The sequence below is a fragment of the Linepithema humile genome, chromosome 1, assembly GCF_040581485.1.
Source record: "Linepithema humile isolate Giens D197 chromosome 1, Lhum_UNIL_v1.0, whole genome shotgun sequence".
Taxonomy (NCBI): Eukaryota; Metazoa; Arthropoda; class Insecta; order Hymenoptera; family Formicidae; genus Linepithema; species Linepithema humile.
Window position 1 is genome coordinate 32183804 of NC_090128.1, and position 20595 is coordinate 32204398.

General features: G+C 41.4%; 1 long non-coding RNA gene across 1 annotated transcript in view; it reads left to right on the forward strand.

Annotated features, from left to right (window-relative positions):
* LOC136997244 (uncharacterized) overlaps positions 1-20220 on the forward strand; it is a 240932-nt gene extending 220712 nt beyond the window's left edge. Inside the window, exon 2 of the long non-coding RNA XR_010888061.1 lies at positions 15555-20220. This is a non-coding gene — a long non-coding RNA (uncharacterized lncRNA). The remainder of the gene's footprint in view (positions 1-15554) is intronic.
* The last annotated feature ends 375 nt before the right edge of the window (positions 20221-20595 follow it).

Genomic DNA, 20595 nt, shown 5'->3' on the forward strand with positions numbered 1-20595 from the left:
TGCGCGGCCGGGCGAGGAGGAGAGAAAGAGATGGCGAATGAAAAGGGATGGTGGCTGAAGAGGCAGCGCGAGAGTTGAGGTAGGTCTGCGGGGTGTATAGGGGCCCGTAGAGCCCTTCACCTCTCCTCTCTCTTCCCCCATTTTCTCTCACCCTCGCGTGGCGAAATATACGCTGGAAACATTCGTCGACTACACTCTCCGCTCGCTCTCTCCTTCTCGTTGGAATTTTCGCCACAATCCCGTCTCTCTCTCTCTCTCTCTCTCTCTCTCTCTCTCTCTCTCTCTCTCTCTTTCTCTCCATTCGGCCGCGTTTCCCTCGGCGTGCCTAAACGCTGTAACCGCATTCGCGCATACACGTGCACGTCGCAATTGTTGCGATCAGCGACGCAATGTGGATACAATGACGGCGACGCTAACATCGACAACAGCACGTCGCGACGTTTAGCGACGTGGTGACGGCAGTGGCGGGGTGGTGGGGCGGGTGGCCGAACGACGATGGCGAGGGAGCGAATGCACACTTAGGCGTAATCGTGGCTGCAAGCGGACTGCAGGCGACCGGGCCGGCCGGCTAGTAAGCCGACGACGGCCTCAATAGCTCGCTTCCGTGCTGGCCAACCGGCGTTATTGCCTGCCTAATGGCAGGTACATACGTGCGGCGAAGAACGACTGATATCACCTCTAAATTGGACGGTTTAGCGAAACGACCGCGAGCGACTGTTACGAAAACGATTTTTCTACTTCGAAATAATTGAGTTATTATCGTGTTATGCAATTAATTGTTACGAATGTACATAATATAATATAATACGAGTAATTCATTAATTGTTGGCTGTGTTTCTGCGGTTTTTTGCATAAATATATTTTTGTTATATTAATATTAATTAATTTTATTGATAATAATATCAGTTTATTAATATATTAATTTCTCAATATGTATTATATTTTATCATATATAGAAAATTTTAGACATTATATGAATCTCGCTGAAAAATATTTTCTAATATAGCACAAAATTTGAACGAGTAAAATTATTTCGCTTCAGTATATTAAGATACTATGTTTCATAATTTCTTCTTATTCTCTGTTGAATACCTGATTGGCGCAGATAAAATAAAGGAAAAGATCAATATTATTGCGATATTGTATATGCGAATGGAACAATAAAGGAGATAAAGATTAAAACGAGACTGAATGAAACGCATAGCAAGAATCAGGAACGAGAAGAAAGGTGTATCATGATATACAAATATTACACCTTTTCCTTGCAATTCTCTAAGCCTGTTTCAACAACTTGGAGCGCTATTGCACGCAAGCTGGCAAGAGTCGAAAGAAGGACTTAACGAAATATTCAAATCTGAGCCGTGCGGGAAGAGCAGCCTCTTAAATAATAACACCCGCTTTCGGTATGCTAAGGATCCTCTATTTTCACGGGAAGAACACGATCTCGAGGATTCCTGCTTCTCCCGAAGTTTCGGGTCAAAGGAACGCCGAGCTCGCAAACTTGGGGCGCGACGCGCCACGAAAGAGAATGAAATAGTCATCAGAGAAGAGCACGGCGGTATATAATTCCTCAGTTTTTATTTCAAGCGACGCAGTGGTGTAGGCGAATCTCTTATTCGCTTTAAATCTTTTGTTAAGAAGAATCCGTTTTTACAAATTATTGTAAAAACTCTTAATAATAATTAATCATATAATTCAACTCTCTTTTAATATGTATTATAAAAGAAACTAATTTTGATAAAAAATTGCAACTGCAAAGACAATTTAAAACATTTCGAATTTTTGTCTAAAACTTGAGCGTAATTTTGAAACACGAGCGAAGTATCGTTTGACATTTAATATACACTCACCCGAAAAAAAAGCGGTACACTGAAAATGTGGGAAAAATTCATCAAATTTCAACTGACGATAACTTCGTAAATAATAAAGATAGAAAGTTCTATAAAATATGGAAATGAAGCTAAAAATCTCTACTTTAAGAATCAATTTATTTCAATGTTGCAAAATAAATTTATTGAAAATGGCGGATGACAAAGCGCGAGCATGCAAAATTGAAAAATAATGGTTCGAGTTTGCGACGGTGCACGGTATAAACAAAAAATTGTAGCTTATTGGGATCAAAAGCGTACGAAAGTACAGAGTCTCCTCTTTAAAATGCTTTTTTATGCATCTCGATACGATGATTTTTCGCCGAGAGATTCGCATTTGAAGAAAAAGGCAGATTCTTACTTCTAGGCCTCTCACTTACAGTACAGTCTGCAAATCGTTCTCCAACGCGACGGTATACTCGTTCTCGTCCGTCTGAAGAATACAGACAAAAACGAGATTCGTCGCTAAAAAGAACGGTACTCCATTCTGCATATGTCCAGCCTGCATGCTCGACAGCAAAATTGAGTCGAGTTACGCGATGGCGACGCATAAGCGAAGGTACATTTGCTGGCCTGCGCGGAAAAAGACCGTGTTCCGCTAATCTGTTTCGAATAGTGTCAACGGATACATTACATTCGCGGACATCTCTTAAATTGTTTCGAATTTGAACAGCCGTTCGATGTCTGTCTCTTAATGAATTTAAAACAATAAATCGGTCATCGTTTTCATTCGTACAACGAGGACGTCCCGAACCAGGTCTTCTTTGGACAGAATTAGTCTCCAAGTACCTAGCATAAGCACGTTGCACGATTGACACTGATAAATCAAGTGCCTCAGCAACGTACCTTCGACTTCTCCCATCTTCAATTAACGCTACAACTTGAGCAGCTTTTTCAGGACTTATCGTCGCCATAATTGACCAATAATTTCAATGCGAAAAGATTAATTATTGTTTACTTTGACGAAGTCGTACGAATAAGTAACGCGTCTCGAAAGAAAAAGATCAAGAGAAATCAAGCACTCTTCTCGCAATGTGCGGTCGAGCATAAACAAAAAGTCAGGGCGAAGAAATCACAAAAGATCTGCAGACATCTCCTTCGGATGCAAAACAATTGATTGAAAAATAATGGTTCGAGTTTGCGACGGTGCACGGTATAAACAAAAAATTGTAGCTTATTGGGATCAAAAGCGTACGAAAGTACAGAGTCTCCTCTTTAAAATGCTTTTTTATGCATCTCGATACGATGATTTTTCGCTGAGAGATTCGCATTTGAAGTAAGAATCTGCCTTTTTCTTCAAATGCGAATCTCTCGGCGAAAAATCATCGTATCGAGATGCATAAAAAAGCATTTTAAAGAGGAGACTCTGTACTTTCGTACGCTTTTGATCCCAATAAGCTACAATTTTTTGTTTATACCGTGCACCGTCGCAAACTCGAACCATTATTTTTCAATTTTGCATGCTCGCGCTTTGTCATCCGCCATTTTCAATAAATTTATTTTGCAACATTGAAATAAATTGATTCTTAAAGTAGAGATTTTTAGCTTCATTTCCATATTTTATAGAACTTTCTATCTTTATTATTTACGAAGTTATCGTCAGTTGAAATTTGATGAATTTTTCCCACATTTTCAGTGTACCGCTTTTTTTTCGGGTGAGTGTAGATAGATATTTCACATGAGTGCCAGGCTTTTATATAAAGCTCGATTTGTTTTAGATTCCGACGGCGTTGAAATTTTATACATATATGTATATATGTATTAGGTCCTTGAATAAGTTCTCGCTGTTTCTTAAAAGATGGCGTAGCGGCACTCTGTGCATGGAATTTCGTACGGAAACGCATCAGCTAAGTAGTACTATATGTAACCTCAAATTCTAGTAGATACAGTTTACCACAGTGTCAACCACGTGTTTAATTACCTATTGCGAAAATGTCTACTTTTGTGCCAAATAAAGTGTTTTTGCGGGGAATTTTATTGCACTGCTTTATTCAAAAGAAATCTGCAGCTGAAGCACACAGAATTCTTGTTGAAAGATATGGTGACAATGCTCTGTCGAATACGACATGCAGAGACTGGTTTAGGCGCTTTAAAAATAATGACTTTGACCTTGAAGATAAAGAACGTTCTGGAGCACCGACAAAGTTTGAAGACGAAGAATTGGAGGCATTGCTTGATCTAGATCCATGTCAGACGCTAGTAGAGCTCGGGAAAACATTGCAAGTAGATGCGTCAACAGTTTCAAAACGTTTAAAAGCGTTAGGAATGATCCAAAAGCAAGGACATTGGGTGCCGTATGAGTTGAAGCCGAGAGACGTTGAACGACGTTTTCTCATGTATGAATTGCTGCTTCAACGGCATAAAAGAAAAGGTTTTCTGCACCGTATCATCACTGGAGATGAAAAGTGGATACACTACGATAATCCTAAGCGTAGAAAATCGTGGGGTAAGCCCGGCCATGCATCAACATCGTCGGCAAAGCCGAATATCCATGGTTCGAAACTTCTGCTCTGCATTTGGTGGGATCAGCAGGGCGTAATTTATTATGAGCTGCTTAAACCTAATGAAACTATCACGGGAGCTCGCTATCGACTTCAGATGATGCGTTTGAGTCGAGCTCTAAAAGAAAAGCGGCCACTATACGGGCAGAGACACGACAAAGTCATTTTGTTACATGACAATGCTCGGCCACATGTGGCAAAACCAGTCAAAACTTACCTGGAAACGCTTCAATGGGAAGTTCTACCTCACCCGCCGTATTCACCGGACATAGCCCCCTCGGATTACCACTTGTTTCGGTCGATGGCGCATGGTTTGAGCGAGCAGCGCTTCCATTCTTTCGAAGAAACCGAAAAATGGGTCGATTCATGGATTGCGTCAAAAGATGAATCGTTTTTTCGACGGGGGATTATTCAATTACTGCCAGAAAGATGGGAGAAAGTGGTCTCTAATGATGGACAATACTTTGAGTAAAGTTATTGTAAGCCTTATATTTTAAATTAATGTTTTTTTTTAACAAAAAAAACAGCGAGAACTTATTCAAGGTATCCGTTAAATTTTAATATATATCTACATTATTCTTGCCGTAAAGTAAAAATATTAAAAGGATTTGAAGCATCGCGTATTCTCGCCACTTTTGTCTCATTTTATATACGATCGAATATTGCTTTCTCTTTATGACAAATTTCCACGGGTTCTTCTTTACTTTATAAAAAGGCCAAAAATTTCTGTGTTGATCGTAAAATACTCGAAATTTGCCAATCTTGCGTGGAAAATACGAATTTCCGCGTTTGTGAGCGAGAGAACGAACGAGGCGAGTTGGCTCCGGCGGCTACAAAAGAAGATGAAACAGTCATCAGAGGAGAACGCAGCCGGTATAACTCTCGAGTTTTCATTTCGCCCGACGTATACGCGGTGCGCACGTACGCGTCGTATACGTTCGCCAATCCAATCTCGCCGATCGGCAGGCGCGTTTTTCGCGGATTTCCATTCAGCTTCCGCTTCGCCTTCGCCGGTTGCGTCGGATCAATTTGTTCGGGCGACCCGAACCGTTTCTCCGCTCTCTCGCGCTATCGCGATCGCGCGCCGCGGCTCGCTTCCAGAATCAATGACAGAACTCGCCGCTCGCCCGTCGCCGTCGACAATTCACAGCCCCGGTATCGTTCATATTTTAGCGCGGTATTTGCGATTGCCAAACAATCCGAGTCGGGGCACGACAAGCGCCCGGCGTACCGGCGTGAATTCTAGTCCGAACGGCGCATCGAGTGCCTCTTGTTTGTCGTGCCGCGCATCGTTTAATGAGTCAGGAATTTCGAGCGTTTTATCGCCGACAACGCGGCGCACTGTCCGCAACCGGATTCGAACACGCTGTTGCATTTTAATGGTGACGCCGATCGCATTGCCGTCCATATTCCCCTGTTGACGAGTCGTTCGATCGCACGGGAGAAGTGCAGCGGCAATAATATCCGTCTCGCTCTTCCGCCGCGTGCCATTTTTATATCTCGCGGATTATATATTTTCTCGAGTATTTTCCGATCGTCGTGATTTTTCATTGTGTCTCTTGGGTATCTTTGAGAGCCCGTGAGATGGATAAGCTACGATATAAACTGATTTCTAATAAAAATTGAAACAATACTGATTGAAAATTCGAGCGATACGAAAGCTAATTGACTTAACCATTTCATGTCCAATGTCAATCAACGCGTATTTGATATAAAATAGTTGCCAAGTTGTTCGGAAATTTGCAGAAAAATAGATATATCAGAAAACTTAACAAAATAACACTCTGTAGAATGTGTAAAGAAAGGGTTAAAAAAATTTTTTTGCGTAAAATGTACAATTTCGTCCACTTTAATCCATATATTTACATATTTCAATAGCTATGTCATCGGTTTGAAATTAAATTCGTGAGCGTGCTTTGATTAGCGATCAAATTTCGGATTTTACGTAAAAATGTATAATCGTATTATTACACTGATTATCTAGCAATTAATGTAATTACATTGTCTGTTCCACATTTTTTTTTTAATTAAAAAAAAAAACATTTTTATTTCCCAAAAACGAAAGATCACCATATTACACGTGTTCGATAGATATTGTAACGCGCATCGACGCTCTTTACGGATTTTACGAAGCGATCCTTCGTATAAAACGGCACGTTGATAGGAAGGAAATCCGTGGGAGGCATGAATCCAGATACATTATCCGGCGCAACCATAACGGTCGGCCGGCGAACCGGCCAAATGGAGGTGCGCGCCCTTGGTGGTCCCTCATATCTCGCGTATACACGCGGGTTTGTATATATATCGCTCGCGTTACGAGACTCTCCCCGCGGTCTTTCCTTCGAGCCTCTTGGCTTTCCTACGTGTCTCCGGCTGCACACGTCGGCCGCGCCGGGGTGCACCTCGCGTACCGGGACACAAACCCCATGACGGGGCTGACGGGCTAGCAATCCCCTGCGGCGAGCCTCGGCCGACCACACCGTGTTCACTCTGTTAAAACAGCAGGACGCGTGCACGCCGGTGCGCTGCGATTACCGCAAGAGCGTTTCTGCAATGCCTCGAATTGCGACGTGTGTCTAAATTCTATTATTATCGCACATTCGCCCTTGTTAGACCGAAATAACATACACGGTAAATCTCTCTACAGCCATATGCTGTACATTCGGATCCCATTAATGGATTCCATTAATTGCCGAGATGATTTTTTCGATATCAAGAATATCTAAACCACATAGATTATTTGTTGATTAATATACGTATAATTGATAATCATACGTATAATAAAATTTTCCTAATAAAATAATCTTTATTTTGCGCGCTGACAGCAATTCTCGTACAAACGGATGGATAATTGACGTTGTTAAAGTAATGAACATATGTATTTGACATCATTAATACACATCTGTCAAATAATAAATTTTTTTTTAACACATCAACAAATGTATCATTTACATCTGCGATGTGATGCAATATTGATTGCGACATGAGCTTATTGTAAACTCATTTCACGAGAGAGATATTTGTTAGAAAATTGCAATACAAACTTGCAATACAAACCGCGACGTCAACGGCCAATTTCAGAAAGATTTCTTTACCGCGATTTGCGGCTCGCATTGTTAAAAACGCGATAGGTGCGTTAAACGCGCACGACGTTTCTCCAATAAAATGCGGAAATGTTTCCTGCGCGTTCGACAGCGTCGCTCAGCGAGCCTCGGGGAAACATTGCGAAATAACAACCACGGCGACGCTACATAACTGCAAAACGGATTAATGCATTCCAACGATTCCGTTCAATTTTTTTCCGTCATGAAAAAGAAGAGAAATTACAAAACTGTTATTTTAGCTATTGTGTCGATCAATCTGTTTGACATCGCGAACGTGACATCATGACAACTCTATCGTCATTGAGACATATCGTATATGATCTCTTACTGTACGATTGTTATATTCAATCCAGCTATGATCACTAAATTTTAGTGATTTAGTGGATAGATTACTAAACTAATTAATAGATTTACGTATTTACGTATTTAGAACATTTACGTATTTTAGTAATTTACTAAAATGCATAAATTGTTTTTGCAAGTTTGTTTACAAACAAATATTGTTTTATTTGTTAAATAATATGAGTCGTAAAACGTAATATTGCTTGAAAATACATTGAAAATTAAACGGCGAATGCGCCGTTTTTTTTGTGATAATTATTACATATTCTAAATTCCTAATGGAATGCAATTTTCTTGAGAGAAAAGCTCGACTATAATCGTGGACGGTTGCACGCGCATATTACTCCTGTATTTCCGGATTGCGTAGGATCCAACAAGCGCAGCGAGCTAATGTAGCCATATTGTCGAGGCAAGTGCCAACGCGATTGCAACGGCATGGTTAATAAGCACCTTTGGTATGATGCTACAACGTAGCGTTAATTAAAACTACGCGACGTCACGCAACAGTTAAAACTGCACGTGGACCATCACCTTTCTCGTCGCATTGCTATCATCATAATTAAGTATCGTGGACATACAATTATTTCATTACGCTCATGTACGTAATTCTGCTTTGTCTTTGCACGTTTTATTTAAACGCCTCTTGAACCGCCTATTACCGGTGTCTATGCAAATGAATACTTTCAGATTCGCGTGTAACTTGCGTTCTACATTTTTAGGTTTCACTTATTTTTTATTTTCTCAGTTTTTAAATTTTTAATTGCGGCTTTTTCTCGTCGTAGATTTTATAATTAATCTGGAATTGCATATACATTTGATACAAATAAAGTAAAAAAATTTTTTACTGCTAGCTAATTGCATTTTATGCGTACAGTTGAATTACTGCGAAAATTTGTGAGAATATTTATCATTATTATTTGTAGCACGTATTTGATGATGCCATTTGCGTAATATTAATTGATAGATCAGATTACATTCTGGTAATTACACTCAAATGTACCGAGTGACCTACCTTTGAAAGATTTTATCGTATAATTCCGCTCAACTCTGCATTGCGCATCGGAAGCCATAGGAGCCAGCTGCGCCCAACAGTTGTTTTGTTTAATCAGAGAAGAGGAGATTCTTTGCCTCGCAGCTTACCGTCTGTTGGCTTATCTCTCCAGCTTTCATCCTTCACGGTGCCTCTTTCCAGTTTTTTCCTTATTCGTCCTTTTTTCTCTCGCTGAGTGAGAGACGCAAACCTTCGGATAGGATACACAGACTTGTAAAAGGGTCCATTCCAGTTGACTAAACACGACATAGGTTGACTTTATCATCCTTTCGTCTCTATCGCTTTCATAGTATTTTCAAAAACTAATATTAGAAATAATGATACAAACTAAAAAAAGGTTTATTTTAGATTAAGCGTACTGAATTCAGACATGGAAAATAATGTTATTTCAGAATATACAAGTTAAAAATGTAATTAATTAAATTTTGTTTACGAAAGAAAATGTAATTAGTTAGTACATTGTGTCTGACTCTTTAAATATTTTTGCTACTGCTTTAATATGCTAATTATATTTTATCTATAATCAACATTTTTTTGTTGGTATTTATTTAATGAAGAAAATAGCTTCGGAGATTCAGCGAGCTTTGAGAGAGAAAGACACACAACAGATGGAAAGAGGAAGTGCAATATAATGCAAGAATCACACTCTTCGTGGAATTCGCAATCGCGGTGCGACATCCACGAGCGGAAATCTCGCTCTATTGAAACCTACCTATGTGCGACAGCCGGAGTTATCGCCCATGCGGTGAATCAGGCTCGTAAATTTTTTTCCACGTTTGTTCGTGACATGCACGTTCCTCGGCCCTCGGAAGTTTCGTCTCTCGCGCGCGAGAAAGCCTTGTCTCGTACGATAGCGAAAGAGATAGAAAGAGAGGCGGAGTACCAACGCGGCGGTCTCTCATTTTCCTCAGCTTCCGGCAAGCGTGTTTGCGCGACTAGGCTCCTTCGGGATTCAGAATATGTGCGGGAGAGTCACCCTTCTGCCACCCCCGTCATCGCTCACTCACCCTTCGTGTACCGCCCGTCGCCATCTCCGAACCACCTTCGTGTTCCGAAATGACCAACGTGACATGCCACGGGCACAAAGGAAAACTTTCATCTACCACCCGCCACGGAAACAGGGTCGCCTCGCCGGCCATGCTGTCGCGACGCGAGAAGAAAAGAGCGGAAGGTTTATTTCTCAGAAGGGAGCACGCCAAGATTTATGTCGGCTCTCGCCTACTGACACGCTCGCGGTTTCTCTACGATGGCGCAGAGCGACGCGACGCCCCGACACGGCTTATAATAAAGAAAAAAAAAAAAAAATATATATCACGATGCTGATTTATGTTTTTTGCTAATTGTTTTTTAGTTTAATATCCGTAAGAGCAGAAGAGGAGAACCTATCGGTGCGTCCGCTCGATTTATCGGTTTCACGCTTTCGCGTCACTAAATAGAAAATTAATCTCCATATGTTGCGACGAGAGCGTATAAACTTGTTATTTTATAAGCAGTGCTGTCAGCCGATTAAATTCGCGATAAAAATTTTTATTTCTCTCGATGCAGGATATATCAATTTTTTATCTAAAGTTAAGTGGCTCTCTATTTATTGATTTCCGCAAACCGATCTCTCTATGCTTGATATCGAAACATTTTTATTTCATAGAATGGCATTCTGTAACTTTATAGTATTCTACATTATAACGGAATTACATACTAAATAATATTTATGGGAATTCGATAAATAAATCGTAAGATTAGGTACACTTTTTTTTTTAACTATTAATTATTCGCAATATATCTGCATCGTCGTGTGTTCAGAACAGGAGTTTCGACAGAGTGAAACTCATGCTCGCGTCGGTCCATCGAATTCAAACGTTTCCGGCAGTTTAAGGCGACAGGTTCGTGCATTGTGCACCGCATTGCAGCTTTGCACTCTCTCTCGATGCTTTTATGTATGTATGTGCGCATATATACGGATGCTGTTGCGGGCATCGAAAAGTCCTTACCTCTCGCGGATCTTTGGTAGTCGCTCAACGCCAGCCAGCAGGCGAGCGAGCCGTAAAACGGCTCTCCAACGACTTTTCTCGATATCGATCTCGCTGCGAATAGAATCACCGGACTGGGAAGTTTCCTTTAACGCCGCTTGAGAGCTGGCACGCTTCCGGATACGGCTCGATGCGGTAATTTAATCTCTCGCTATAAGCGCCTGATGTACGACGCCTCTGTTTTAATTAACGCGCGCATACTTCACGTTGAAAGAAAGGTATTTAAGAGTGCTTTTTTTTTTTTTTTTTTTTTTTGTTAAATCTATCAAAGTGTATCAAATTTTTTAAATAATTGTTGCGCAAATTATTGTAAATATTCATTCTGAAAACAAAATATGAAAATTTAAAATAGGACATTTTAAATAGCAACTTTATTATTAGAAATCAATATCTTTATGTTTATGTAAGGCTTATTAAAAAACACTAAAAAGCACGCATACACGCGAAGAAAATTTTCTTCACGATGGTACCTGACACAGTTTCGCTGCATTTAACAACTACAGGAAACAGTTCAGATACAATGGGTTGTTGTCGCCATTACAGAAATTTATTACGACTGCAAATGCGTGTGGCAAAGGTACATGTACATTCGCAAAGCAACTGGTCGGTGTCTCTGGGCTTAGTGTGCCGAGCAATAGGCCGAGGCTTCTAATTAAAGGTAAATAATCGCACACGCGCGACCAACGCGCGTGTACGATACCACGGGGACCCCCGTTTCGCCCTGCTTTGGCATTACCCCCCAGAGCTAGTGTGTTGTATGATTGTATTTTGTAGAAGTGAATTGTACCCGTGGTTAGAAATTGCTATAGAGATACACAATTCACTTACGTGAAGTTAGCCCTACTTTTTCAAAATTCGGAAAAAAATAATAATAAGAGTTTCGGATGCTCTCTGAGGAGTTCTACAATTCTTCGTTGATTAACTTTACATTTTAGACACTTGATTTATAATTTAACTATTGTGACATGTGATTTATCTTTTTTTCTTTTTATTTAATTGCTTCTATTATATATTATAAAATTATATATTGATATAATGCTTTCTTTACATTCCTTTTTATGCAATTCGAAGCACAATATCTTGTATTAACCGAAAATAGCGATTTGGTCACTCATTGATATATTGCTGTATCAAAACAATACATAAGAGCAATGAAAAAAGAAACTTCGAAATGGCGTGCAGCTTTTTATCACTATTTGTTATTCTATTCGCGGAGAATCATTAGAAAACATCGTCGCCAAATGAGATTTCAAATCGAGATTTGATTCGCGCGATTTCGTCAGAGAAAGTGCGCGCATGCAAGCTTTTTGCATCGACGCAAGCGCGTTTCCGTGTCGCACTGCAAAAAAAAAAAAAAAAAAGCGGTTTGTATTCCCGGCCGGGTACTATGTCGTAAAAGCGGGTTTTTCTCGTCCACCCCCATCTCCTCTATTCGCACCATCAAGCTATTTTTCCAGGTGAATTTTCGCCGTTCGTCAGCTGGCGCGCGACCGGTCATCGGTGGTCGGTAGCGCTCAAACTGCCGGCGACCGGTTTCAATTTACAGGTCGGATTATTTCGTGCCTCCGAAACGTAACGGCCACCAAGAGCCGCGGCAGCCTGCTCACGCCGACAATTCGCAATTTCCTGCCAATTCTACTATCTCGTGCTGCGTGCGCCCGCCGCGCAACCCGGCATGCAATGACGCCATATTTTGTCCGCCCTTCGTTTAAAAGCACCAAGCGTAGGGCGTCAATCTTGCGGGGAGAAGGGCTATTCGCATCGCCACCCGATGCAACCTAATCGCAGTAACGAATTCGATAAACGCAATTTGCGGCGGCGCTTTTGAGTAACTACAATCCGTTCACAACGGGCGAGCGATTCGGTCGATTCGCGAATTGCGGTGAAATATTGGCAACTTGTAAAGTTAAATGTAGATATACAAGAGCTGTAAATCTATAGGTGAAAAACAAATTTATCTTTTTAGGAAGTTTTTGCCAAAGTTTAAAATAATGAACGATAAATTGAAATTTGATACAAAATAACATAAAACCCTAGTTCTTGTTTAATTAAAAATTGCAGTATGTAAATTCATATAGCGTTCTTATGAAGAATTATAAACTTTACATAATTGTACACGGAATGTTTACACTCGATCGAATTCATTCTGTAATGTGTATAATAAAAATATAGATGTATTACAATCGATAATTTTCGATCTCCCGTCTGATTCACAGATGCAGAAATATTGATAAGACATTTGCGTGATGACCTTTGCATGATTGATATTAGGTGCGTCTCGTTTACTGGCGAACCGCCTACTACAACTCGAGGCGCATGAATGAACCGGAGAATGCTCGGAGGACGATTATGGGTCTCTCTCGTGATGCTCACACGCGTACACACGGATATGCATATGAATGTCCTGAGAGACACACAGATGTATTCTCCTACTACCAGACATTCGTCTGGCTGCGTCTGCTCAGCGGAGAGATAAACCTTCTAACGTCCGCGACGGGGCTAGTCTCGTGAAACGAGTCTTGTCTCCTGTTGTACGATTGAACGGAAACCGTAGGTAGCTTGTTCATGTTCGAAAGGCAATTTGAAATGATTTATGCTGTACAATAGTCAAATATCATTTCTATACCGTTCTGTGAAAGCAATCTTGACGAAATGCACGTTCTCTTTCTATTGAACTCTTTTGTGAAACAACGAATTTATTGACGTTTTTTGCGTATATTTATTGCATAATATATACGTATATGGCTTCATCTACGGCTATGTGTAATATGTATATCGATATCTTTTACGATGTCGTAATGCTGGCATTACGTGCCTGTCACTCTTCCAGAAAGTGTTATAAAAAAAAGATATAACGTTATTTTTTTTTATGTTTAAAATGTTATTGTGTAAAATATCAAGATGCAATCGATTGCATCCCGCATCGACGAGTCGGGGGACCTACAGAAATCGATATCAATTAAAACAGATGCGTAGCACTGGGCTTCACGCATTGATTACGGAAATGCTCGATGCAAAAATATTTGTCTTCCGAGAGCGACACGGCGCGTCAGCCGGAAAATGCGCGAGGATAAAAGTTCAGCACGGGCTTTTAACCCTCGCTTTATCGGAAAAGTTTGCCGGCCTTTATTTACCACGAGCCGCGCGCTTTGACCCCGTTTTTCCTACGTTCCGTAATATAGTTAGAAATGAAGTTACGCTTAGCCCTAGCAATATCATGAGAGTGGAGAGGATGTAGAAGCACATAATTAAATATTCCGTTCATTTTATGTAATTTAAAAACGCGAAAAACATAATCGTTGTGGAAAATATCCCTTTGAGAAGAGCGATAAAAATGTTTGTTGCAAATGCAATATTTGATGTAAAAGTTATGTTGTGTCCTTCTCTCTTTTTCTCTCTGCCCTCCCTCCCCTCTCTCTTTCTCTTTTCGCAGAGTCTCTTCTCATTAAAGCACAAAATAAAATACACTTTAGCGTTTCTAGGATTAAAACCATTTTTTACTAGAACAGAGAAAATTTGTCGTAAAAAGTATAGATAGCACAGGAAAATGCAGACACGGATATAATGTGACAGAAATGAGAGTTAATGCGAATACATCCCCTTGGACCGTAAGCCTGTGCGTGAGACCGGAAGGTAAATGCGGCACCCCTATCAAACACCGAACACTCTCTCGGATATGAAATTCTCCGTTTTCTCTCCCTTTCTTTGTCTTTCTGCTAGCATACTGTCACGGATCGCTGACCAAAATAATAATTACTTCACGTGTTGTTGCCTTCGATTCGCTAAACGAGGGTCTATATTGCTCTCGATCGCCAATTAATTAATAAACGATCCAATAGTCTGGCGCCGACGTTATGCGATCATCGTCTTTTTTTACTTGATCGATATTAATTAGCACTTTGAGATGGTTTTCTCTTTGAAGAGCGAGTTCTTTCATGTTAATCATCTCGTGGAGATTGATTACGATCAGTCTATGCATGACAGTCTGTGAAATCACGGATATATATATATATATATATATATATGAAACGTTAGCGTACTCAATAATTAGGTTATACGTAAATGGAATAAAAGTGACAAGAGATTATCAAGAGTAAGCGGTGAAATTGTGTTTTTTACAACTGCTTTTATTATTTTTCGTTTAACAGCGCATCAATCTTTGATGCTAAAGACTTGTTAGAACTGTGTAATAAATAATAATTTTTAACAGATACCCGAAGCTGAGAATATGTATGTCGATAGATGGACACAATAGATATGCGTGTAGATAAATGCGATAGATTAAATCTGCAGTTGTACACTTAAGATTTATTTTATTACATTACGAGCTCGTATATAATATTCCAAGAATGCTCTCCAAGCATCGCCAGTTCATCGTGTTTATTATCGTAAAATATCACAGTACGTATCTCGATATTAAATAAATCTCATTATTTCTCTATGCCACCAAGCATCTGGCATTCGTTGTCGAAGGTATTGAAACAGCCACCGATCTATACATTCCCGTTATCTCGTTCCGTTATTACCGCCTCATATTTCCGACGATTAAGAAGCGCGAAAGAATTCCCATTGTATCTGGATTCTCGTCCTTCTCAATTTCCGCTTGTAAAGCACGGATGTAGCGCGCGACTTAATGGAATTCTCTCTTGTGCGTGTTACAGGTAAGAGCGGACGATTTGCACCGAGCTGAATATTTCCCCGCGCTATTTCCCGCAGCGTCGTTCGTCGGGTTGGCCCGGCGGGCGTTTCAGGTAGGTGGTTACACGTCTGCGGGTTCCATAGCGGCGGCGATGAAGAGAGAGAGAAGAGGGGGAGGGAGAGAGAGCGAGGGAGAGAAAAGCGTCACCGAGACAACGGCCGTAGCGGGGAACATTCTAGCAGGTATCCCGGCAGCCACCTTTATTTCTAATTGCGTCTCGACTTAATGGAACATGTTTGGCCGGCGCCGAGCACTGAGCCAGCGCAATCTCGGACGCGATTCCACCCCGAAATTAAGCACGCGAACAGCCCCTCCCACCCTTCTCCTGCGTCCTCGGTAAGCTGTCCCGCGATGGTCGTCGGTATCTCCGTCGCGTGCGTATCACAAGCGTGATCGTGAACACGCGAGTGAGATTGTACGACCCGGGGTGGCGCGCTGACTCTCTCGGGGGCGGCAACCCTTCTCAAAGGAACAGAAATTCATCCCGCCGCCGCGATACGTTTCGCAGCGGTTGTTCCCCCGGAGCGGTTCCTCTTTACGTTAACGCGCTCCTCCTCGTTCCTCGTGTACTTTGTGTCGATGCCGTGGCAATGCAATATAGCGTTGCTTGCGAAATCGCTTTCCCGCCGGGTACTTTTTGCGTAGACACGTAGACGCGAAACCCTTTCCCAGGGATTATTGCGTAGCGGACTTTAATGCGAGTACTTGTATTCTCAGATTCACGGTTCGGGAATGAAATGCGCATAAATAACTCGCTCGAGATAGAAACTGGTGTAGCGAAATGCGAAACTAGTCTCGCTGTACTACTCCTTCATATATCCTGTATATATTGCATCTCTGATGATAATAAACGGCAATTTGTAAGAATTAATTTTTGCGATTACATTTTAAAAAAGAAGTTACCTCAAATCGTATAAATGTGTTTTGTCGTATTTATGTCTTTTTGAGATATCGCAAACAGGAGATTTTCGACATTAAATCGGGAGTTGAATTATGAAATTCTTTTATGAAGCTAGCAGGAGTAATTTTTTTTTATTAAAAGCATAATGCATTGTGCAGCTCTATTATTTCATCATGTTTTTTGTCTTTGTGTGTGTGATAAAATTAGTAGCGTATTTCATTCTTTCCGCTACGGAATGTAACGTATTCCCACGAAAATAAAAATACGCGTAATGTTGACGCATTTTATTAAACTCCATGTAATGGAATAAGCGAAAATGGCATGTAACACTTTAATTGAACGACTGCCTAATAACGGCTGCGGCTTGTTTCGAGATCACGAAAAGGCACGAAGGGCTAAGAATTCGTACGAATCCTACTTCGTAATTAACAAACGCGCTGTAATGATCGTTGATTTAATAATTGCGGGGCACGTCGTTTCCGAGTGTCTGTAATTACCGCCTGCGGTACGGGTGGTATAATTTATTTTATAACGTGCGCTTTTTGCCGCCTTCCTTCCGTCGTATTTCATATCGATGGCTTCAAAGGTATTCATCTCGTCGAAATATAGGGACATCGATGTAGCGTGTAAAACTGTGAAAATATCACGTAATGGCATACTATAAAATAAAAAGAAGGGGGAGGAAAAAAAACAAGTAACGTCGTTCGCTCTTTCTCTGATACCGAAACTTTTCCGTACCTTCGTGACGGGGCGGGTTCATAAATCATTGCACCTACAGAATTTTTTCGCAAAAACGACGTAAGAGCAACGGCGGCAGCACCGGTAGCTAAAATATCGATCGATCTTACGAGATCCCCCTCCTCCGGCATCAGAAACCTGGTCCCGCACAAAAGCGGGCATCTAAAAGGAGTAGCACGACGGCGTAATTTCCACTCTCAGTGCGCGAAGCCAAAGTTCGCGGGGGTTTGTTGTTACTTTTTGGCGGTTCTGCAATTTGTTTCCCTGACTCCCGTTAACCCTGTCACCCCGGCAAAAGAGGCGAGCAAAAACTCCTTATCTCGGCGTAATGGCGAGAAACTTCGTGCCTCGTTAAACCGCCACGGATGCGCGCCTGCCACCGGCGTGCGCGCGGATGAACGCACACGTTTGTGCGAGAGTTAGTTGCGTGGCCCTTTGATGCCGCCCACAGCATCGGAAAATAAACCACGGATACCCTGCGACGACGCTCCGTTCATGCCGATCAGCCCTCCGCTCTTAGGGCGCGCTCGGATTATTCAGATTAAAAACGAGGAACTGACCTCGTTAGATCGCAACCTTTTCTACGCCGGGCATTGAACGCCCTACATAACGCTACTACAGAAACTGACTGCGTGTTTATAGTCTCGCGGTAAATACGCGGAAAAAATTAAAAATATCCTAAGCTTCTTCTTTTATTGTAAACTTTGAAGCTCGTTATGCACGCGTCAGATTTATTTAAGCATTTCGCGTTTCATAAAATAGGAATATGTGAAATTTGTCGGCATTTTAAAATTATGTGTGTGTTTTGCATGAATTAATAATTTTCTATATTTTTGTGTTCGAAATATTTGAGAACGGATTAAGTTTTGAAAAATATTGGATTTAATTATTCATGCATTTGATCATTATACAGAAAATTCGTTAACTTTTTTGTACAATTTTCGGCATTACGCTCATTAGGGAGTTTCTGCATGAGAAAACAGCATTCCTCGGGTCCATTCTAGGGCGAATGAGTATCTATAAATTACTTTCTCGACTCGTATAAACGTACACAATACTTGCTACCTCGTTTTCCTCTCCATTGGTCTATTTAGCTAAAAGCTACAATCTCGTGCGGTTCTTAATTGCGTTAAAGATCGCAGCATGACTAGGCGCACCCAACGAATTATTCTGCTTTCTCTCTCTTTCTCTGTTTACAAGTGTGCGGCTATTCGACATGCGTGTTCGCGGCAGAAATTGCCTTGGATGAAGCCCAACGAGTCCAAAGCGTTTCAATCCAACAGCGTTATATTTGTGATAATTTTCAATTTATTGATATTTATTTTGTTAATTGCTAAAGTATCAATTTCAATATTATATCTTATTGCTGCTCGCGCGGAAAGAGGACGAACGGCAAAATTGCGCGACGATATACGTCGAAATCCCGAACGAGAACGCTTGGATTTCACATAAAATCACCGGAACGCCACCGCGCACTGCAATAATACCAAATGACCCGGGGAATCGATTTTCGATTTGTTTATCTTGCAGTCGCAGTGTTGTATGCATGTATGCGCGACACGGCATGGCCGGGGAACGCTAAGGGATCCCTTTCCGGGAGACTGCGCGCCGGGAAAAACACTCGTCGGGTTTGCGCCGTGAAAAAGCACGACGGGGCTCGCTCGCCGTGGAAGCTTTACGAAGCTAATCGATGCTAACGACGCTTTAATCGTACTGCCGCCGCCGCTGCCGACTCGCGTTTTACTCCTCTCTCGAGCCGGCGCTCGAGAATTTTGGCACGAGCAATGAGATCCGGCTCGAATTACCGGATACATCGATCCCGGCTCCAAATAACCGGGCAAAAGTATAGTTTTTTTCCCCTCTCTCTTCTGCCCTTCGTTCACTCTCGTTCCCTCCTCTTCCGTTGTTCCACCGGCTACGATTAATTAAAGCGCGCGCGCGCGCGCGGGGGGGAGGGGCTGAAATCCAACAGGATCGGCCAGGAGGGGAACGCAGCCGTCGCAGCGTATTTTTTTTCCAGGAAAATATTCATCGCGTGATATTTTCAATAATTTGGCTAACTCGCGACTTCGTTTATATTATATTTATCGTATAAATATGCATAAAATTCATGGACGTGATATATCATTGGTGCACGCAATGCGAAGGTATTATAAAAGTCGCCCGATCACTCGTGTCACAAGCATCTGCACCAGCTTTTGTTTTTATTGGGCTTTAATTGACATTAATGCCACGGCGCATTATCGGAATCGAAAGCGAGTCAACGCTATATTTATATCGCGCGGTTCGTTTACGCTTTGGGAAGAATTTAATGCAACGGGAATTTTCGTAAAATCTTGCAAAAGCATCGAGTGTTTTCACTCCGCAGACTATTTTCTTCTTATTATCCTCGTTAAGCTCGCATAATTACAGGAACAGTCTGTGACTTTGTCTCTGCGTATACGAAGCGACACTGTGAACGCCGCACGCCGAGCAGCGCTAATGATAGTAATAACGGATGTAACGAGTTTAAACAATTCTGCATCATCGAGTGGTGTCGACCTGCTCCCATCTCCGTTATTTTAGCAGTGACAAAACCTTTCTGCATTCGCGCAGTCGGCGTTGCAGGTCATACGTATTAATCGACATGTAGAAATGTAGCGCTGCTGTTTATTCGATTGAGTTTCACAGCGTAAAACAACAATCGCATTGTAGGGTATTTCATGATTTTTGTAAATGTAAAATCAAGAATTTAAATGGAATATAACAGTTTCGCTTTTTTTGTCAACATGCTATAGTACTCGAGTTTTATTTGTTCGCTATTTTAATAGCAAAACACGAAATTGTTTATTTAAAACTTTATTCTGATGTCATAAAAACATTTATAATTAAATATGGCTAAATTGTGTGTGTGTGTGTGTGTGTGTGTGTGTGTGTGTGTGTGTGTGTGTGTGTGTGTGTGTGTGTGTGTGTGTGTGTGTGTGTGTGTGTGTGATACAATTAAAAATATTTTTGCGAAAAATTATCTCACGTGAAATACAATGAAAATCACCACATCTAGTTACTTTAAATTTTCAAACTGTCGACTCCGCAGAGTACATATGAATTGTACATTTTCTCAAATTAAAGTATTCTGAAAATTCTATTTTTTCTTCCTCCGCGAACATCCCATTTAACACGTGAAATCTCTGACTGAGGACGATAAAGGAGAAAGTCTTTTCGCGTTTACACGCGGTCGAGATTATTCGTCGTGGAGAACGAGCGAAGTACGTAACCCGGCTGAAAAACTCGTAAACACCGTCCACCCTCTGGCCCACGGAACCGCACGGGCCTGTGGCATAAACCAGCGTACTCCCCGCGAAACCGGCGCTAGCCGGCGTAATTT